Source organism: Glandiceps talaboti, chromosome 8 (assembly GCF_964340395.1).
Source record: "Glandiceps talaboti chromosome 8, keGlaTala1.1, whole genome shotgun sequence".
Taxonomy (NCBI): domain Eukaryota; kingdom Metazoa; phylum Hemichordata; class Enteropneusta; family Spengelidae; genus Glandiceps; species Glandiceps talaboti.
In genome coordinates, this window is record NC_135556.1 from 18519999 (window position 1) to 18528641 (window position 8643).

General features: G+C 32.2%; 1 protein-coding gene across 3 annotated transcripts in view; it reads left to right on the plus strand.

Annotated features, from left to right (window-relative positions):
* The first annotated feature begins 1441 nt into the window (after positions 1-1441).
* Positions 1442-8643, plus strand: part of LOC144438413 (tripartite motif-containing protein 2-like) — a 64272-nt gene continuing 57070 nt past the window's right edge. For 2 of the 3 annotated variants that reach the window (XR_013481059.1, XM_078127429.1), the window contains exon 1: positions 1442-1806. The gene's annotated coding sequence lies outside the window, so the exon portion shown is untranslated. The remainder of the gene's footprint in view (positions 1807-8643) is intronic. The other variant, XM_078127430.1, reaches the window with a different exon arrangement.

Sequence of the window (8643 nt, forward strand, 5' to 3'; positions counted from 1 at the left end):
CAACTTAACTAAATTTTACAGTTTCAATACTTAAAAAAAACATCATGATAAACTAATTTATAGTATTCTCTTAATAAGTGAAATATTATTTGTACATAGTTTCAATGGCTGGTAATAAAACACCATGCTAAGCACATCAACAATACAATACCTTCCATTGTTCAATCAAACAATAACATGTTCGCTGTAATGTAGTGGGAGTGACACCTTCGCTATGATATCTGATATCTGAGCAAATGTTGTCCTAAACTTTGTTAAGGTAGAATGTGCCTTGGGGATAATTGTCTCTGGTCCTTTTGGAGAATTTTTTAAAATTTAATTTTTTTTTAATTTTAATTTTTTTTTTTTAAATTTTTTTAAATATTTTTTTTTTTTTTTTTTTTTTTTTTTGGGGGGGGGGGTTGTCATGTGTCAATCTCTTATTGCTAATAAAGTTGACACAGTATTCAGTGACCATGATGGATTATACAATGACTAAATGTTGATATCACTTTGACTTTGTTCCGTTTCAAAACTTTGTACAGTAGTGACTCTTAAGTTTTTCACTGATTTTAACTGAGAATAGGTTGGCATTTTCTTGAACAAAAAAGTAACTGAAAACATTTAAAGACCGTCTTTCCAAGGCATACTCTACAGCAAAGTGAAGATTGACTGCAAAATCATATGAAATATAATAACAAACTAGTGTGATCAAAATAAACAGCTCTATCTATCGTAGTCTATCATAGAATGAACAATACTGATGGGTGACAGTTGGAAACTCTCAACTTATCAATTTATGCTATGTGCATCGATTAAATGATTCTCTAATTTTCATGAATCAAATTAAAGCATTTTAATTTATAATGTCTCACTACATATCTTTTGCCCCACCCCTATCGCTGCCTTTTAAATTCAATATTTCAATTCTTTGCATTTAGTGAAACTGCTGAAGGAGGAAACTACGGTTGCTAAGATACGGAGAGCCCTATTCAAGCCTTGACTTTTGACATGGTTTAACATTAATCAACATCAATGCTAATTTTGGCACTAAGAACCAAAGTCCAGATGTACATGTGACTATTATCTCATCTCTATAGCCAATCTTTGTTGGTGCAATAGTCAAGGAGTAAATGTCATAGTCTAAGATTAGACTTTACATCCACGCAGTCTGCCTGTCTGTCTGCCTATAGCTGCTACTAATGGAAAATAACTTTTGCTTCTATATATAATTAATACAGTGTCCTAGATTGCATTTTCTATATAATATATATTAACAAGGTTAAGTGTGCAACTTCCTGGGATCTGTCAGTGAAATATTGATATAGGTAAGTGGTTGTTGTATATGTCAGCATATTACGCAGCCAGTCTGATGTGTTCCGTGTCTTATTGTTATGCAAATGTAGTTCTCCCTGATTGCTGACCAGGTGGCAGTTTGTACCATTTATCCTGTCAACACAGTGAGAGTGGTTGTTGTACTGGTTGTCAGCCCTATAACGGCTAATATAGTACATGACAAGGTATCGCACACACAGTGCAGCATTATCCAATGGACCTGTCCATGACTAATGGGATAATCTACCGTGTTAAGTATACAATATCTCAATTAATCTTATTTGCTGTTACACTAAGCTTTGTACTTGATTTACCTCCTCCTCCTTCCTACTTACAAACACATCCTCTCTTCTTTTATATTTCTCTCCAAGTTTGTTTCCAGTATAGTTCCCGCACACAGCCATATAAGGAAAACGTCTAAAGCATCCTCCTTTTCCTGGTAAAGCAGCCCAAAAAGATGGCCCTATTAAGGGCAACCTCAGGCCTTTACAGGTAAATAAGTTGTTTTTTTATTTATGACTTATACTTGTTGTGTACCTGTATATGTCATTCTGAAGAGTGATGAAAAGACAGTTCTTGATATCATGATATTGGGTGTGCTTTTATACATTGAGAATGATGCAATGTGTTATTCTCTCACTGTAAAGAATACTACCAGGGTATTTAAAAAAGATCATTCCAATTTATTATCATTCTTAAACCTTACATTTACACAGTCTAATAAGGTATTCATGCCATGTTTACTGTATGGATAGCAGTTATTGAAATAATTGACTAATTTGTTGGAAATTAGATTTCTAATTTCCTGCATTACTGTTATGCATGCATATAATAAACGTTGCCACTTTATGGTTTCTGAACTAGAAATTCTGTTGTAGGTGTTTTTAACGCGTTTCAAGCATCATGTCATGTCAGGTTTAATGGTTGAAGTCACAAATATAGATTTAATGTCATTCATACTTAACACAGCATAGAGTTCTTTTCAGATTTAAAAAGGCAGTATTTACAAATTATGTAATAAAAATATGTTGGATCAGTGAAATTAACGTAATGTATCCTCTTAGTGCTCCGATATTAGGACATCATCATGGATTCATATAGAATATTATGGAATTTGTCATTCTGATGAGGACCATCGACCAAGACAGACTGAAAACACAATGCTAAAAAATTTTAAACTGCTTGTGGGTTTAAAGTTAATTTTTTGTAACCTGTGTATTAAAGTCATATCATCTACCTAGCTGATGAACATTTGAGGACATCATATGATGAAAGGTGACAAAAGGTTGATCATATCAAAACAGGACAGAGGACATTACATGACAATTATAGTATCAAACTGAACTGAAATTAAAAATACCAAGTATCAGTTATCATAATTACAATCCAAACAACATTGTGTCTGACTATAGTTCATTTTATAGCTTACTAAAAACCAAATATTAAACTCTGTGGCTATACTTTTGTAGAAATAAATCAAAATTTTGAATTATGATATTTTTGGATCATAACACTATAGATCTCACATCACTGAAATATTGGTCAGAATTTAGTAGTGTTGGATAAAAAAAATTTTTTTTTTTTAAAAGCAAATTTAAAAAGTCTGCAATAAGTGATGCAAAAAATAGGAGAACACAGAACAGGTATAAGCAAATTTAAAATCTTGTACAATTTAAGGATGCTATACCTCAAATTATAATAAAAAATATTCTGAGAATTACTAAGACATCAATTAAAATTTTACATATTGTCTTTCCTCAGTGAAATTACAGTAGAATACGTTATTTCCAAATACTTTTATGAAAATATAATTGGTAATATCTGACATGTATTATTTATATCTATTTATAGACTTTTGACATTTCCATAAAATTCTGTATATCTCTGAAGGTTACACCAGCACAACAGTTGATGCAGGCAATTATCAACAGTAAAATTAAGAGAATTAAAATTAGCTGTGATTCAAATTAAGACAGTATTCGGAACTTTTGAAATATTGCATAAAACGACTTACTTGTCATTTAGTGTGTTTGAAAGCACAGGTGCAGATAAACCCATTAATGTTGACAAAGTGAATAAAATATTGACGATTTATTCATGACAGTAATCCAGCCGTTGGGAATTCATTATGAAGTCAACTGGCAAACAAAACCATTCACCAGTGACTAAAAATAGATGTAAATAATCCTGAGTGGACGTAACAAACAAATAGAGAGTATACCGTTAGGATTGTGGTACTGTTAAAAACAGTATTTACTGGTGGCTAAGTTTGGAATTCATGCTTTTTCTGAAATTTCCGTTCTACAGTGTAGATGTGAGAAATTGAAATATCTCGGAATTAAAGCATGGATTCTGGGCTATTGTTGAACAATACATCCTGAACAATATTGTTTACGTTTTGTTCTAGAATCACAAGTTATATGATAAAATAAAAAAATATTATAAATTAAGGTACACATTAAGCATGTAATTCAGGTATTACTAGTACTGTGAGGCATTATGTGAAAGTTTAGAAGTACTGAATATAATTGACTACAATTACAAAGTTTAAAATCAAATTTTGAAAATTATTAATATTCAGTTATCATAGTAAAGTATGCAAAAGGTATAAGGGAGGATTGAAAATTCTGAAATAAAATGATAAAATTTTTGAAAATTATTCAATTCAGTTATTATCATACTTAAGGATGCAATGTAAGTATATAATAAATGTAAGGGATATCAAGTCAATGAAATATTGGATATCCAGAGACTAAAAATAACCATGGATGTACACTGAGACTTTTTGTAAACAGATCATGGCATGGAATACATACAGATCATGTTAGAATGAATCATACAATTTAATATTTATGAAAATATAGACACATTAATATTAATTATACATGAATTATATATTAGGTAAATTGGGTGTTGCATAATATTATACCATGATCAAGTTAAATTATTAAGTTGCATGCTTTTGAAAATATAGAGTTTATTTTGCGGTCACTGTAGGTCATAATTTGATGTCATTCCCAGATATTTTTCTTCGTTCTGGCAAGGAAAATATGAGTGACCTAAGAAGCCTTTGTTACTACAAGTCGATAAAAAAATGTTGTGGAATATATTCTCATATATGAAAATTAAAATATCAAAACAAGTTATGTTCATAATATGCAAAAAAATTGAAAATAAATTATTTGATTTTCATCAGTATGAAATATTCATATTTCATTTGAATGCATAGCTGATAGGTATCATTGCCATAAAATTACCATATCTCTTTATAGGAGCAGTACTATATGTTCTCACCAATTATTTTGCAGACAGGATTACATCATCAGTTTATATTAATGCTCTAATTGCACGAATGGAATTAAATCCAGTTTTTGATGGTAATTTAAAATTCAGCACAGAAAATTTTGCTAAAAATGAGATCAGCCTAGTCATTGAAAATGATCCGATTCAAAAAAACCAATGCCTTACTATATAGACTCTAGTCTATTAAACATTGGTATGGGTACACTGTACAAACATTCTCTTTACAAACAACACATGATATGTTCGACGAAAAACAAATCAAATCATAATTTCTACCACATATAAAAGCAGGGACTCTTAGGTTATTTAGTTATATCCTTTAGCTTTCAAAATGCTATTCTGGATGCCAACATGGTGAGTGGAGGTGAAAATCGTAACGATTCTGTAGACTATCAAAATGTTGACACAGTGTTTGACATGTACGGGATTCAACCCTCTACAAGAGTTGATATTGAAAACCAACTCCTTGCTGCTGAAGTCTTATCAGTATAATGGCTTATACAATATGAATTCATAATTCCTATGTCATGATATACATTATATCATGACACTTTTCACAGTTCTACAGGTTTGATATCATTATAGCTTAAAAGTTCATAAAATGTTGTCTCTTTTAATTGGAATCTATTAGAGTGGTAAAAGGGGTGTAAACAACAGCAAATACTTTAATAGCTTAGAGTCTATCTGCTACAAACTGTGTATTATCTAACAATCCACATTAAATTTGTTTTTAACATTGGTGATATCTGACTCATTGTTGACATTCAACTGATAGTATCATATGCAACAGGTAGTTGTCAGACAGTTGATGATATCCAGCCTCATTTCCTGTATGCTTCATTGAATCTATACTCTGTAATCATACCAGTGTTTCATTTGCTGTGAAGTCATACGAATCCGATGTATTCAGGAAATGGAATCCACCAACCATACAGGTACCAATTACCATCCTTTGTGAAACACTGAAAGGCAGACTATTATAACTATAAGACTTCACTCCACTGTATATAAAATTGGTGACTCTGTATAGTCCATCATTCAACTATTTTACTCTGTGACAAGTAAGTTTTATGTCAAGACATCTATCTATCTATTTGTAAAACCTTGCTTGTTTGTCTGAAGGTAATGAATCATGCATTCTCTCATCCCCAAACTAATGGGGGACCATGTTTTGTGGTCAGCCTTTCCTTTGAAAGGACTGTCTTAAAATAGTGTGGTCCCAGACTATCTAATGAGTGTCGTCGAGACTTGCTGTTTTCACTAGTCTATCATACATGCTATATGCCATTCTATGTATTGTCTAATATTGTCTTGAAGTGTAATTGGACATGCAAGTCTCTTGGCTAACTAATGAGTTGAGCTGATTTGCTGAGACTGCATGGACAACACAAGACTGTTGACTATTACTTGACTGTGCCTTTTCTTGTATAGATTTGTATTGTAAACTGTAATTTTGAAAAGAGAGTCAAGGCATAGATATTGGAGGGGTCCCCTCCACTGTCTATTGTCAATTTATTGCAGTCTTTTGTTGTAATTATAAGTCCCCCTCTCCAAGCTACTTTGAATGCATACATGTACAAGCCCAGTATCTGTAAAGTTCAGCTAGTTAGCCTAGAACCCACACTAGGAATAGAATAGAATAGAATAGAATCTTTTATTGTATACACTAAGAAAACTACATTTCTTCATTCTCCGTACAAGTGCATTTGGTGTGTGAAGCAAATATAGATGTCTGTAAAGTTCAGGTAATATAGGGTATGTTTTGTCAAAACCCATAAGTTCAGATAGAAAGCCAGGAACCCATACTGTAAGATGGGACAGCATGGATTTCGGTTGTAAGCTCATTTAGATTATTCAAAAATGTACAGATTAGAGAATACATTTTATTTGTCCCTGTACTTGTCATATCTTGAATATTGACATAGGGTTTGTAGCTGACAACAAACAACTAAATGATAATATATTCTGAGATTTCATGATAATATATTCTGAGATTTCATGATAATATATTCTGAGATTTTGTATGAATTCATCATTGGTTTTCAAATCTAATGATCATAAATTCCAACTTAATGCAGGATAGATTTGAAAACCGACGACAATTATTTCTCTGGCCCAAGGAATTTACAGATGTGGTACTGTCCATAGAGGAAAGATAACACTAATGAACACAGAAGAAATTCAGTATTACACTTCATTTCTATATATTGATTATTTCACCGGTTTCAGCAAAATCCCGGTAACTAAAAAGCTTAATCTTGTGAACTCAAGTAGATTTAGTTAAAGGGGCTTGGCTATATCTGGCTTGACAATGTCGTTATGTGGAGTCAGGTAGCCAAATCTCTGCGCTATTAAAGTAGATTTTACCTATTATTTACAACACTCTCAAAACTTTTTTTTAAAAACAAAGTTTCTTAAATTGTACTAAATGTACTTGAACAAACTTTTTGAACACAAAATATCTGAAATCTAAACACATCCTTGCCATTAGTATACAACTGCTGGAGAGCACTTTTTAAAACTTAGACTTAAATACACGACTACAGTAACTATGAAAAATTCAATTTGATTTCAGTGATAAAGTTTAGAAACCAGGAAATAAACAAGTAGACTTGAGATATTAAAATGCCTGTTATTTAGTATTATTATATGATTAAAAATAAATCCGTCACAAAAAAAAAAACATTTCATGTTTTCCCATCAACAAATCAACTTGTGAATCTGCAATGTCAACATGTAAAACTCAGACTTGGTCATGTTGACGTGTTTTTATAAACAGTTGAGATTTGGATGACTATATACAGGGATAAGTTGTTTACAGGTTGGACTATTATTTGCTCTGTTGAGATTTCTTTATTTGTCTGTTGTACTCAATTGTACAAAGTGCATGTACTTGGCTTTGTTTGTTGTCTACAGCACTGTTGACAGGCTTGGTAGCAGTGCACCATCTAGTCTAGACCAAGTTGTCATATGTTTGGCCAAGTCTCCTTTTCCCCAACTATCTAGGAAAGGTGACTATTGTGCAAGTATACCAACTACTAATACAAACAGTCTAGACTTAGACATGTAGATTTTGCAAACATATTCCATTCACAAAATATTTGTGACGGTACATTTTTTAGCAGGTTTCTTTTTTTTTCTCACTTGTCACTGAGTGGTATTAGACTGTCAATATAATATGGCTTCCCTCCTATCCAATTCTCTAGTATTGAATTCCCAGTCCGATTGAGGCAAAAATAGACAAAAAATAAAATTCCCATGGTATTAAAAAGCAGCCAAATTGATAACAACAGCACATATAATCTTGTCATGAAATGAACCAACTCAGGTCAAAATGAATTTATTACCTCCACAACATAGAATAATTAAAGCATAAAAATAGTATGATATGGAAAGTACCAGCATCTTTCTAACTATTAAATGTCAGTATTAATTTTGATACGTGGCATATCCTTATATTAAAATTGGCTGCATGTCTACACCTGCCAGGGAAGGCAAATTATACTCAGTTCACAAAGTGATATGAAATATATCATTGGAGTGCTTCTGGCTACACTCAAAAAATACTTATTAAAGTTCAATTCCTGAAGTAACTTAAGGGACGACCATACATTTAGTGTGTGTGTGTGTGGGGGGGGGGGGGGGGGTCCTGGCATCAATGCGATTGCTGAACTTCATTTTCGCACTTCTAACCAAAATTTGATAGAAAATTTTCATTCCTTCAATAATTACAGTTTTTGTATTTACTACTGAGATGTTGATAAGTTGATAACAATTTATTTCAAATGTGAGATACGGTGCTGGGTTTCTGGTAGTATTTTAATGTGTTTACAATCATGTTTTTACATTACATCAATCCTAGTGGTGTGACCACTACAGTTTTCATCATACTTTGCATATATGAACGTTTAGTATCGCACTTGTGAAAATTCATGTAGGGGAGGGGATAGGGGGTATTGACCTCAATGAACGATATTCATTTGTGGAGGTTGTGCGACATTGTGGGCTTGTCCCTAATACAACAGA